A 14,682-nucleotide genomic window follows, 5' to 3' on the forward strand; every position below is an offset into this window, starting at 1 on the left:
TGTACAAACAGTGGCATAGGAACCTCCATCGGTTTTAGAAATATCAATTCTGAAATTTCCGGGTTTTCTTGTTGCTTTTGTCCTTGAAAGCCCCTATTGTGCAGATGAGTGGTAGAATCTGAGGGGAGTTTCAATGAACAAGGGAGTGCAGTTGTGCCATTGTTTAAGAGGAACATAATAAAGATAATCCAGGGAATTACGGGAGAGACAGGATCCATCAACGTTTGGATAGGCAAGGTCTAATTAGGGAAAGTACAGTTTTGTGCATGGGGAATCATGTCTGAAATATCTCTTTTTGAAGGGGTAACTGAGAGGAAAGATGAGAAGCGGGCAGTAGGCATTGTCTATAAGAACTTTAGCAAGGCCTTTAACAACAGCCTTAATGGCAGGCTGGTCTGGAAGGTTAGAATGCATGTGAGAGATAGCTAATTGGATTCATAATTGGTTCAAACAGAGAGCAAGTCGAAGCTTGTTTCTCAGATAGGAGGCCTGCGACCAGTGTTGTAAAAAATAGGATCAATATAGGATCAGTGTGAATGATTACTACTGGTCACAGTGGACCCATGTGCCAAATGGAATGTTTATTCCAACACAATGATTCAACTTGGCCTGTCAATCTTCAATATTTAATTACTTGTTTAATTAGCTTGACACAACACTGGGGGCCAAATGACCTGTTCCTGTCACATGCTGTTATATAGTCTAAATGTTTTAATTCCTGTATAAATGACGCAATTCATTAAAGCTTACAGTACCCACTATTTTCTTTTTGATAATTATAATCCAAGTACATTTTCAGCAAAATACTGCCCCAACAATGAAATGTTTCCACAATCTGTGAACTCACTTTAGATGACTCCTCATCTTATATTCTCGATATCTCTTGCTTATTTATTTATTGTATTAGTTCTTTTTACATGGGCTCAGTTTGTTATCTTTTACACACTGGTTGAATGTCCATATTGGTTTTTCATTGATTCTATTATGGTTATTATTCTATTATGGATTTATTGAGTATGTCTGCAAGAAAAAATGTCAGCATTTTATATGGTGACATTTATGTACTTTGATAATAAATTTACTTCGAACTTTGAAGTACTGCGTGGGTAAATATACTAAAGCCATTCAGGGTGCGAACTGGTTTTTGTGCTTGGAAGGCCACCACACAGAATTGGCATGGATTAAAGCTGAAATACCAACCTTCTCAGACATCAGATTTATCATGGAATACTGACCTTTCTATGGAGATCAGCATTCCTCTGCCAACTTTTTTGTGTTGTTAAATGTCCTTTGTGGTTGGCAATTCTGGGATCACTGATCTGTGTTGAATCATCTACTACCTAAGTCAACCAATTGCTACACCATTGTCATTGCGTTCAGTTCAATGTGGGTCACTCCATTATCTCAGAAATTGCAGAATATAAGCCTGAATCTCCTGTACTTACAGACAAATTTGATGCCAGTAGCACTTTGTAGGCATCCATAAAATGGCAATTCAACAAACAGTGTGCGCGTTTGTCGCTGGTAAAACAACAATTCTGTGCATATACGTATCATGGCATATGGAGCTGAATTCACATTCTTCTGCTATATATAATGCAGGATGTGAAGCAGCAAGTGCATTGTACTAACAAGTGACAGTATCACTTACTTGGTAACTAAAGGTGCTGTCATACTACAGGCTCTTAGATTTGACAGCTACTTGAAGAATTCAACTCTGATTTGGAGCCTTCGTCCATAGGTTGTGAAGTAGAGATGGAGCTGTGGGTGTGTCTTCTATTATCGAGCAGGAGTTTTATTTTTCTTCTTAATGCCACGGTACAGTTGATATTATGGGGTTCCTGTTTCTCAGACATCAGATATTTTTCTAGCACCTCAACAAAGTTGCCTTTCCTATTACGTATCAGCAACAACTGACATCTTGTTATTTTATGCCCAATGTAGGAAAGCTATGGTGAATATTAATTTTATTTTTGATATTCCAGCTCAAATTTCATCTATTTATTACAACACAGGACTATTCGATCCTTTAGTCCATGACAGCTCCCAAGGGCTGGAGGGAGAGAGAAACCGGGGAATTATAGACCAGTTAGCCTAACATCGGTGATGGGGAAAATGCTAGAGTCAGTTATCAAAGATGTGATAACAGCACATTTGGAAAGCGGTGAAATCATCGGACAAAGTCAGCATGGATTTGTGAAAGGAAAATCATGTCTGACGAATCTCACAGAAGTTTTTGAGGATGTAACTAGTAGAGTGGATAGGGGAGAACCAGTGGATGTGGTATATTTGGATTTTCAAAAGGCTTTTGACAAGGTCCCACACAGGAGATTAGTGTGCAAACTTAAAGTACACGGTATTGGGGGTAAGGTATTGATGTGGATAGAGAATTGGTTGGCAAACAGGAAGCAAAGAGTGGGAATAAACGGGACTTTTTCAGAATGGCAGGCAGTGACTAGTGGGGTACTGCAAGGCTCAGTGCTGGGACCCCAGTTGTTTACAAAATATATTAATGACTTAGATGAGGGAATTAAATGCAGCATCTCCAAATTTGCGGATGACACAAAGCTGGGCGGCAGTGTTAGCTGTGAGGAGGATGCTAAGAGGATGCAGGGTGACTTGGATAGATTAGGTGAGAAGGCAAATTCATGGCAGATGCAATTTAATGTGGATAAATGTGAGGTTATCCACTTTGGTGGCAAAAACAGGAAAACAGATTATTATCTGAATGGTGGCCAATTAGGAAAAAGGGAGGTGCAACGAGACCTGGGTGTCATTATACACCAGTCATCGAAAGTGGGCATGCAGGTACAGCAGGCGGTGAAAAAGGTGAATGGTATGCTGGCATTCATAGCAAGAGGATTCGAGTACAGGAGCAGGGAGGTACTACTGCAGTTGTACAAGGCCTTGCTGAGACCACACTGGAGTATTGTGTGCAGTTTTGGTCCCCTAATCTGAGGAAAGACATCCTTGCCATAGAGGGACTACAAAGAATGTTGACCAGATTGATTCCTGGAATGGCAGGACTTTCATATGATGAAAGACTGGATCGACTTGGCTTATATTCATTGGAATTTAGAAGATTGAGGGGAGATCTTATTGAAACGTATAAAATTCTAAAGGGATTGGACAGGCTAGATGCAGGAAGATTGTTCCCGATGTTAGGGAAGTCCAGAACAAGGGGTCACAGTTTGAGGATAAAGGGGAAACCTTTTAGGACCGAGATTAGGAAAAACTTCTTCACACAGAGAGTGGTGAATCTGTGGAATTCTCTGCCACAGGAAACAGATGAGGCCATTTCATTGGCTATATTTAAGAGGGAATTAGATATGGCCCTTGTGGCTAAAGGGATCGGGGGTATGGAGGGAAGGCTGGTACAGGGTTCTGAGTTGGAAGATCAGCCATGATCATACTGAATGGCGGTGCAGGCTTGAAGGGCCGAATGGCCTACTCCTGCACCTATTTTCTATGTTTCTATCAGTCCCATTCCACATTCTCCTTGTTTACCTGTGGCTCTTGAGTGTTTTCTCTTACATGCCCATCAACACAACTTTGATTCTTTTGCTGCTTACCTGCACTACAGATAATATCAGCATGCCCTTGATATATGGGAGGGAATGTTAGAAAGAAGGCACCTAGGAGAAAACCCATGTTTGGGTTTGCAGGGAGAACATGCAAGCTTCAGGTAGACAGGAACGGAGGATCAGTCTGAGTCCAGGTCCTTGGATCTTTAAGACATTATCATTACCTACCACACCCCATGCTATCTTCACCAGATTGAACCCAAGCAACAATTAATCAGAATTCAGTGGGTTAAGCAGCATCTGTAAGGTGAGAGGAACTGTTGATGTTTTGAGTCGAGACCTTGTATCAGGGTTGAGAATAGAGACAGCGACAGCTGGAAAAAAATGAGAAGGGGGAAAGTGGTGAGATGGGACCAGTAGATGATTGATGAACTAAGAGGGAGTGAAGGATGAAAGGCAGATGGAGCCAGTTGGGGCCCAGGTGGCAGTTGTCCTGCTTCACCTCGCCTTTTCTCTGGTTTATGCCAACTAGCTTCCTTCTCTCTTCTCAGCCGTGATGCTGAGTTTCACAACAGTTCCTTTCCTTTCTCTGATGCTGATTGAGTTTCCAGCACCTGAGTTCCCTTGTGTCTCTAAATGAAACCAAAGACATCTGTCTTGAATAGTGCATCTCCTAGAATAACACATAATTTCAAAAACTATAATTGACAATCGATCAGCAACTTTCCAAATTCTATGGACTGAATAACTATAGAAATTTGCTTACTTCCTTTGCTTGACCAAATTTGCACAGAAAAATTCTGGCAACCAGCTTTAAGTTTCATTGTGCCAAAAATAGAAACTAGCGTATAATTACACCGGTGTAGCTCAGGTTAATTGGTGTAACTAAAATAGTTCATCAGCTGTTGTTTGAACTTGTGGCGTACTAACAACATTCAACACAAAGTGTTTTCACTCAGTTGCTGGGCACCATAGGATTGCAGATGAAACGGACTCTGCTTCTGAAATTCAGTCCCCTTGTAGTCAAAATAACTAAATATTGAAAATACCATAATATAGGTACAGTATATAAAATAAATAAGTGAAAATGTTGAAAATCTGATGTAAAACATAAAATGCTCTTCATAATTAGTAGGTCAGGTAGTACCGATGAAGAGAGAAACAGAGTTAACGTTTGAGGTTAACTAGCTAGCCCTAAGACATTTTCCACATTTCTCTCTTCACAGATGATGCTGCTTGACCTACAGCGTATCCATAGCACTTTCTGTTTAATGTATATACAGTACAGCAATACCATGTTCTTATCACATATTTCTCCTATCTTTTACTATATTTCCTTGTGATGTCAAAGGTGGCTATTCAAGTCTATACTGGCCAATCTATTCCCCTATAACCTAAAACCCTGATTCCCTCTGACCTCTTGTTTCTCACACACACCCTGAATTGTCGACCACCTTTCACATTAAGGTCAATTGAAAATGTCAAATTTAACAACCAAACAGCATAGTTACTAGTAACATAGACATTACTAGTAACTATTACTAGATTTCTGTTTTGTCTTCAAAATATTTTTTGATATTCAGCTTTAATACTAATAAAGAAATGCTCAAAACACATGAAGGGCTGTAGGAACTCAACAGGTCAGGCAACATCCATGGAGGAAAACAGACTGTCCACATTTTGGGTCGAGACCCTTCATCAGGACTGGAAAGAAAGAGGGAAAATAGCCAGTGTAAGGAGAGAATGGCAACAGCAAGAGTTAGTGGGTGATAGGCAGGAGAGGGAGGGGGTAAAGAGGGAATGGTGTAAAAAGCTGGGAAGTGATAGATGGAAGTGACAAAGAGCTGAAGAACATGTAATCAGACAGGAAAAGGCATTGGACTGTGGGAAAGAGGTGGCAAGGGGAACCGATGGGAGGAATTTGTGGGTGATGTGCAGATGGAGAGAGTGAAAGAGGGCAAAGAGATCAGGTGTTGGGGGTTCTTGGGATACGGAAAGATAAAAGTGAACAGGGGAGTGGTTTCTGGAAGTTAGAGAAACTGACGTTCATGCTGTCAGATTGGAGACTACCAAAATGAAATATGAACTGTTACTCCTCTAATCTGCATCTGACCTCAGGTTGGCAGGGGAGGAGGCCATGGACAGATTTGTCAATGTGGGAGAAGGAAGTGGAACTAAAATAACTGGCCACTGGGAGATCCTGGCTGGTATGATAGATGGAGCGATTCCCAATCTGCGTCACGTCTCACTGATGTAGAGGAGGCTGCACTGGGACCACAGACAGACCCAATAAATAACAACAATAAATTCACATATGAAGTGCTGCCTATCCTGTAAGGATGCTTTAGGGCCCTGAATGTTGGTGAGGGAGGAGACGTAGGGGCAGCTTTGCTAGGTAGTCTTTGACAATGTGCATGATTGTGTTTTAGTGAGCTATCTTTGGAACGTAGCAGCATCTATATTTGCAACACGGTTTTTTAAAATCTGTGTACTACAGATGGCCCTTTCAATTTTATTTTTGGATAGTCTCAATCATATTACATTCACTGTTTTCACATAGGTCATGAATATAAACGTAAGCAACTAAGGCCCAAGTACTAATCTTTGCAGTAGTTACTGCTTTCCAGCTTGAAAATAACTGATCCTCTGCCCATTAGCTAATGCTCTGTTCTTGCAATTATACTACCCTAATGAGAATTAACTTTGTGAATAACCTTGCAAAGCAAGAGTCTGTTCAGTCCATCAAGATCACTCCAGAGAAACACAGTTAATCCTATTCATGCAACCTTGTAAGCAATTCCCGCTGTCAGTTATTCTGTTTCATTTTGCAAGCCCTGTTTTAGGGACTTCTGCAGGTCATAACCACTTTATAGGATAAGTGTTCTCCTCACATCCTTCACCCTTAGTTCTTGGACAAACCTCCGGAGATTATGGTGGCCACATGTCAAGACACTTTCAAGAAATGTGTCAAAATTTCCTTTCACAAGTCTGTACAGTCTGTCCAATCACATCCCTAAACTACCGTATTTTCCCTCCAAACTATTGTACGTCTATCAGGTCTATAGTTCACTACATCCTTCATTGAAGAACAGGGTAACATTTGTGGTTTCCTTCAGTAGAACATCTTCGTATTGTGTGCATGCAGGAGGGTCTATGAAATTCTGAAAGAAAAGTGGATCAATGATGCTCTGTGGGGTATCAGCCACTGAGTGAAATAGTGATAGTAATAGTGGGCACTGGTGGTTTCACTTCAGCTTGGTGGATGAAGTCAAGTCATTCATTACAGTGAAATTGGTCCTGAATTTGAACATTCTCCATTAAAGCCAGAAAAACTCAGCAGTCCAGGTAGAATTTGTAGATGCAAATTAGTTCTGATGAACAGTCATTGAGCTGAGAGGTTACCACTGAACCTCTCTCCACAGATGCAAGCTTACCTTCAGCATATTTCTAGTATTTCACTTTTCCAGCATCAGCAACTTTGTTCTTGGCTCAATATCTTTTTTTTTTAAATCATTAAAACAGTATTTCAATAACCAAACTGACAAAGTATGTTTTATATTCCACAGAAAATTAAAATTTTACAGAACTCCAAGAATAGATAAATGAACTGCAATAACCTTCAGAAACTTAATTATTCTACAGAAATTTCCATCCATAATTGGTCTGCTACCAAGCATTCAGATTACAGACCTCTTCGCACCAAATAAATGTATCCACTCTTGTCCGTAGCTTTGCTTTTGATACAATATTAATTTAGGAAACTTGGTAAGCTGCCTTTTGTCCTATTCACGTGTAACTGTTTATCGGTCTGTCACATGACATCACATGATTGACCGATTTAGCAGGCCTGTCCATTTATCAATTAACGTTGACATACTAATCCTGTACAGGCGAATGTGTTCTTTGTTTCCGGGTGACCTGCGAGCCAAGTAGACCTATTCGGCTGCACCGTATACGATAAATGTTCTGTTCAAATCTTTGGGTTTTTCCTAAGTTGAACAGCTGTGACGAGGCTGGGATCTGTGACACTCACTCTTTTGGAACAATAAGCACAGTTGGAGAAGTTGAGGAATACTGTGATTCACAACACCCCTGGAATGGTTATGTCGAATGTTTGTAATGTTTTTTTCGGGGCAAACATCATCGCTGATCCCAATTTAAAAAAATGCCAGCATCTTGCTCAGTGTATACGGTCCAAAACATATAATGTCACCTGAAACGCTCTTAAACTTTTCGATGATTTTAAGTTCCCTGGCCCCCACCGCTTTATTTTCACCATGGATGTCCAGTCCTTATATACTTCCAACCCCCATCAGGAAGGTCTCAAAGCTCTCCGCTTCTTTTTGGATTCCAGACCTAATCAGTTCCCCTCTACCACTACGCTGCTCCGTCTAGCGGAATTAGTCCTTACTTTTAATAATTTCTCCTTTGGCTCCTCCCACTTCCTCCAAACTAAAGGTGTAGCTATGGGCACCTGTATGGGTCCTAGCTATGCCTGCCTTTTTGTTGGCTTTGTGGAACAATCTATGTTCCGTGCCTATTCTGGTATCTGTCCCCCACTTTTCCTTCGCTACATCGACGACTGCATTGGCGCTGCTTCCTGCACGCATGCAGAACTCGTTGACTTTATTAACTTTGCCTCCAACTTTCACCCTGCCCTCAAGTTTACCTGGTCCATTTCCAACACCTCCCTCCCCTTCCTAGATCTTTCTGTCTCTGTCTCTGGAGACAGCTTATCCACTGATGTCTGCTATAAGCCTACTGACTCTCACAGCTATCTGGACTATTCCTCTTCTCACCCTGTCTCTTGCAAAAACGCCATCCCCTTCTCGCAATTCCTCCGTCTCCGCCGCATCTGCTCTCAGGATGAGGCTTTTCATTCTAGGACGAGGGAGATGTCCTCCTTTTTTAAAGAAAGGGGCTTCCCTTCCTCCACTATCAACTCTGCTCTTAAATGCATCTCCCCCATTTCACGTACATCTGCTCTCACTCCATCCTCCCGCCACCCCACTAGGAATAGGGTTCCCCTGGTCCTCACCTACCACCCCACCAGCCTCCGGGTCCAACATATTATTCTCCGTAACTTCCGCCACCTCCAACGGGATCCCAACACTAAGCACATCTTTCCCTCCCCACCTCTCTCTGCATTCCGCAGGGATCGCTCCCTACACAACTCCCCTGTCCATTCGTACCCCCCATCCCTCCCCACTGATCTCCCTCCTGGCACTTATCCATGTAAGCGGAACAAGTGCTACACATGCCCTTACACTTCCTCCCTTACCACCAATCAGGGTCCCAAACAGTCCTTCCAGGTGAGGCATCACTTCACCTGTGAGTCGACTGGAGTGATATACTGCGTCCGGTTCTCCCGATGTGGCCTTTTATATATTGGCGAGACCTGACGCAGACTGGGAGACCGCTTTGCTGAACATCTACGCTCTGTCCGCCAGAGAAAGCAGGATCTCCCAGTGGCCACACATTTTAATTCCACATCCCATTCCCATTCTGACATGTCTATCCACGGCCTCCTCTACTGTAAAGATGAAGCCACACTCGGGTTGGAGGAACAATATCTTATATTCCGTCTGGGTAGCCTCCAACCTGATGGCATGAACATCGACTTCTCTAACTTCTGCTAAGGCCCCACCTCCCCCTCGTACCCCATCTGTTACTTATTTTTATGCACATATTCTTTCTCTCACTCTCCTTTTTCTCCCTCTGTCCCTCTGAATATACCTCTTGCCCATCCTCTGGGTCCCCCTCCCACTCCTTGTCTTTCTTCCCAGACCTCCTGTCCCATGATCCTCTCGTATCCCCTTTTGCCTATCACCTGTCCAGCTCTCTGCTCTATCCCTCCCCCTCCTGTCTTCTCCTATCATTTTGGATCTCCCCCTCCCCCTCCAACTTTCAAATCCCTTACTCACTCTTCCTTCAGTTAGTCCTGACGAAGGGTCTCGGCCTGAAACGTCGACTGTACCTATTCCTAGAGATGCTGCCTGGCCTGCTGCGCTCACCAGCAACTTTGATGTGTGTTGCTTGAATTTCCAGCATCTGCAGAATTCCTGTTGTTTGCGTTTAAATGTCATCTGAAGTTTGATAACTCCTGATTTTCCCTCTTCAAAATATTATGGGGAACTTTTGAGATTAATTGGTTCTCATTACAATCCTAAACCATCAGTTATTGTGCAATGCTTTAGACCCAATACTTGTATTCAGTAAGAAAGTAAATCAGTAGCAAGTTGTTGCTGCATTAAGAAAACAGAATTTTATTATTTTGGCGTAGTTCGAGGAGATATGATATGTGATCACTTGGTCGTCAGTGTGCGTGATGTTCGCACTTAACGTCGCCTATTGGCAGAATCAGAGCTCACACTTAAGACAGCCTTTGATATTGTAAATAGCATGGAAGCTGCAGATAAGAATGCAGTTTTGTTGCAACAGTGCAAAGTACAAGGAGAGGTGACATCCCCATTGCCTACAACTGTAGCAGATTATACAGGAGTTAACAAAGTGTCCCTAGCTAAGGAAAAAAAAGGAATTGAACACCAGGTTTCTGATGTTACTGTTATGGTGAATTTCACCAGAAGCCTACTGACCATCGACACCAAGACTCCGTCTACCATATTTGCCAAAAGAAAGAGCACCTTGGCAAGACTTTGCAGATCTTGGCCTCCATCCAAACCAGAACATCCCACAGCAGCATAGTACGTGGTCACGGAGCAGGAGGCATTCATAATGCACTCAGATGGTCTAGGGCCAGCTCTCACTATACAGATGGTTTTATAGATTAACGACCGATCTATTCCCTTTAAACTTGACACTGGGTGGGCTATTAGTCTTTGCAGTGAAAAGACAAGGGCAGATTCATATGTTTGGCCCTGACTCCTTGAAGACACTTGCGCCACCGCATTACAAATTGAAGACATACGCGGGGGAGCAGTTACAGCTGTTTGGCTGTGACAGGGTTTTTCGAGCATGAAAATCAACTGCACCAGTCCATATCACTAAGGGATATGTAATGAACTTACGCGGGCATGATTGGCTATGGCAAGTGCCTATCCAAGGCAGACATCCCACCTCTCCCGGAACTTCCGGTCCCGCATATTAATAGTGGCTCCCTGATGCCCGCAAATTATATACAATATCACGGAAATCAATTTTTTTAAGAGAGAGCGAGAGAGAAAGCAAGCGAGAGCGAAGGGAAGCGAGCGCGCGAGCGGGAAAGCGAGAGAGAGCGAGCGAGCGGAAAGGCGAGCAAAAGCGCGCGAGCGAGAGCGAAAGCAAGCGGGGGAGAGAGAGTGAGTGAGAGCGAGAAAGCGAGTGAGAGCGCGCGAGCGAGAGCGAAAGCAAGCGAGGGAGAGTGAATGAGAGCGACCACGAGAGAGAGAGCGCGCGAGCGAGAGAGCGCCATTGCAGTGTTCCAAAAAAAATAAAACGTACGTCACCCCAGACTACACTAAAGTGTAGCCCTGCCTAATAGGGGTCGAAATAATGGAAGTGTTGTTCGCTGCACTGTTTGCAACAATGACTTTTCTATTGCCCATGGTGGGTTAAGACTGTAAAAGACATGTTGAGGTGAGTTTTACAGCTGTCATTCGTTCATTAGCCTAGCTAACGTTATTTAAACTAGTTGGCCAGCTGCTAAGGAGCTACTCTATTGCAGACATCCCACCTCTCCCGGAAGTCTCCCGCAAATCGATGGTGCTACCTCCCTGAAATGAGTTTTTGCAGGGTGGGATGTCTGCCAAGATGTGTATCAGATGAAAACCAACAGGTCGGTCGGCAACTTACTCAAGCAGTAGTAAACTTCCTTTTGGCAATCGTGATGAAGGTACGCTCAAGGGTACCAAAGTACGTCTTCCAGAATCAGGCACAGCCAAACGAAAGTTCTTCAAGGCACATGCTCTGCCATATATGCTTCGCCCCAGTGTTGAGTACGCCATTACAAGTGTAACACGCTGTAAGGTTTCCCTGCTAAGGCTAATGTAATGGCTTCTATGGAATGTTCCAAAGTTAAGGTAATAGTTTCTTTGTAGCAGCAATGTTTGGGTTATGACTAGAGATAACGGGACTTTGGACTTCAGTGGCTATCCAATGGGAGAAATGTTGTTCTTTCTTGTGTGTCTGGGAGCGGGGATTTTCGCGGTCTTTTGTCGAAGAGAGCGGAAGAGGGAAGACGCGTGTGGAGAGAGCTGGTAGACCACCGGACGGAGTGGACTGGGTGGGATCTGAGGGTCCGAAGGTCGGCGACTTTCAGATGGGACTGATGGTGGAAGAACGTAATTTTGACTTTGACTTGGGCCCTTTTTTCGTTTTGTTTATTTTCATTACTAACCCTATATTCAGATTAAAATTCATAGAGTCTATCATTTAATTGCATATGATGTACTGTGATATTTTGCGCTGTGGGTTTGTAACTGGCGGTACGTTACACAGCATCCACACAAACGTGATTACCCAGTTTGGCGGGGCCGAAAGCTGATTTCCCTAGAGGAACGCGAGCTGGGCGAGCCCGAGGGTTACACAAGAAAACGGGATCATTGAACCTGTGAGATTTTCGTATTGGGCAACCCCTATTGTGCTAATAGTCAAGAGCGATGGGCGCATAAGAATACGTGGAGATCACAAGGTTACAGTGAATTCACACCTACCCACCTAGATATACCCGATTCCTAAGACAGAAAACAACTACATTACACTAGAAGATGGGAAGTTCTTCACTAAACATGTCTGCGCATATGCATACCAACAGCTCCAGCTAGAACAGCCTTACTATATTGCAGCCCAGGAAGGCTGGTTCCTGTCATGGTCCAAATCGGGTTCCCTTTAAATTTACTTTGTGTTACGTTCCGGACCGTTGACTCCCTGTTTCCCTTTGGTTCCCTGTTTTCCCGTGTCCCTCAGTCTTGGCCCTGGGGGCAATTTACTCTCGGTTGAACCGGCAGTTTATAAGTCTCCGACTTTCAGCCATTCGGCGCGAGAGCGTTGACAAAGTCACCGAAGGTACTGCGAGCCAATGTTATCTGGCCAGAGCAAGCCTAGTCTCCTCCCGAAGCAAGTGCCAGCAAGCCGCCTTCCCTTGTCAGAGCGGGTCAGTCAAAGTTAACCCGCCGGGTGAGTCAAGAGCTCGCCGCGGCTTGGAGCGTACTTGTGCCCAGTTATAGTTCTGTCCAGCGTTGTGTGGTCTCCGTATCCATGTCCTGCGTCTAAAAGGGGTCCCGGCCCTGTATCCTGGAAGGGTCCTGACCCTGTGTCAAGAAGAGTCCCGACTCCGTCCTGTGTCTAAGGAGGATGTGCAGCTCAATGTTTTATGTCCTGTGGCTGAGTCTGTCCCGTGAATAAGAAGAGTCCTGGCCCTGGAGGCTTCAAGTATCAAGTCCTGTCTCCGAGGTCAGTGTTATGAGGCCTAGCCCAGACCCTTCGTCCCACCCTAGTCCAGGGCCTGAATCTTTGTCCATTACGCTATTCCTGCTTCTGCTTTGCTCTCACAAGTTAACCTCACAAGATGTGTTTGTGTCTTGCATTTGGGTCCGTTCCCAGCGCACCCATTGTGACAGTTCCAGTATACGAGGCTCCCTTTCGGCATAAATTCATCTCCAGCAATGTGCCAATGTACCACTGAATCCTGCATTAAAGACTTACCCAATACAATAGCTTACTTAGATGATATTCTGATACTGGGAGCACCCGAAAAGAGCACGTGAATAATCTTGATAAAACCTTCTCCTGACTAATACAACTTGGTCTACGACTGAAATACGAGAAATGCATCCTCCTGGCAAATCATATAGAATGCTTGAGTTTCCACTTGGATTCCAGAGGTATACAACCTATCAAAGAAACGTTCCGTCCTATTCTTGGAGCCCCAGTGACAAGGCATATACATGAACTTCTTTCCTTTTTGGATATGTTCAATCATTATGCCAGATTTTTGCCCCACATAGCCATGCGACTTGCTTCGCTTAACAATCTATTGAAGAAAGAGGTGGCTTAGGGAACAGGTGCAGGAATCTGCTTTTCAGAGAGCCAAAGCAATACTGACTCAATCCCAAGTATTAGTGCACGTCAGACCCAGACTCGGGGCGCCAGTAATTGTGTACGTTCATGAAAAGCCTAACGCTTTCGCGTCACGCACCCTTAACCCGCGCGAACGAATCTCTGCACAGTTGGACAAGGAAGAATTGGCAGTTGCTTTTTTGGTATCACTGGCACAAGTAAAAAAGTACGTAGAGGAGGGATGGCCAACTAGTGTGCCTGAAACTGTTCAGACGGCGAAACAAGTTTAGCATTCTGTGATGACTGTCTACTGTAGGGAAGTTCTGCACGATTACGGCCCCCTATCCTGAATGAGCTGCGTGGCCAGCATCCAGAAATATCACGTATGAAGGCACTAGCTCGACATTATGTTTGCTAGCTGAAAATTGATGAAGATATTGAACACATTATTCGTGCGTGAGACCTATGCCAGCAGCCTCGATCTTTAAATGTTACCGTACCTATGGTTCCATGGTATTGTCCTAACAAACCCTGGAGACTATGCGGGGCCATTTGACAGTCACGTGATCATCGATGCCCATTCTAAATGGATCGAGGCCAAAAGCAATGAAGACTTTGACCAGCCAGATGCTGACGGACCCACCGCCTCTTTCTGCCCTGTACAGTATAGCTGTTCATTTGATCAGCTAAACTGTTATCATGACCTTTGAACCCCAATGGGTGTCACCATCTGGCAAATACTCCATGGCACTTCAGCCCCCATAGATTGTAGCTCTTCAAACCAAATCTTACCATAAGACATAGGAGCAGGTTGGGCCATTCAGCCCATCGGGTCCCTGCTACAATTTTACCGTGACTGATTTAGTTTTTCCTTTCAGCCCTTTCATCCTGCCCTCTCCCCATACCCATTGATGCCCCTCCTGATGAAGAGCCATCAACCTCCCCTTTAAATATACCCATCGACTTGGCCTCCGCAGCCATCTGTGGCAATGAATTCCAGATTCACAACCCTCTGGCTAAAGAAACACCTCCTCATCTCTGTTCTAAAGGGTATATAGGAAGAAGGGCAGGTCAATTAGGATTTAGCTCCTGTTTGACTTTCAGCAAGTTATGGCTGACCTATAATCTAACTTCATATACCCTTATTTGCCTATTGTTAATA

General features: G+C 44.0%; 1 long non-coding RNA gene across 1 annotated transcript in view; it reads left to right on the forward strand.

Annotated features, from left to right (window-relative positions):
• The first annotated feature begins 10,842 nt into the window (after window positions 1-10,842).
• The window catches only part of LOC134346996 (uncharacterized), a 38,072-nt gene continuing 34,232 nt past the window's right edge, over window positions 10,843-14,682 (forward strand). The window contains exon 1 of the long non-coding RNA XR_010018061.1: window positions 10,843-11,099. This is a non-coding gene — a long non-coding RNA (uncharacterized LOC134346996). The remainder of the gene's footprint in view (window positions 11,100-14,682) is intronic.

The sequence above is a fragment of the Mobula hypostoma genome, chromosome 5, assembly GCF_963921235.1.
Source record: "Mobula hypostoma chromosome 5, sMobHyp1.1, whole genome shotgun sequence".
Lineage (NCBI taxonomy): Eukaryota > Metazoa > Chordata > Chondrichthyes > Myliobatiformes > Myliobatidae > Mobula > Mobula hypostoma.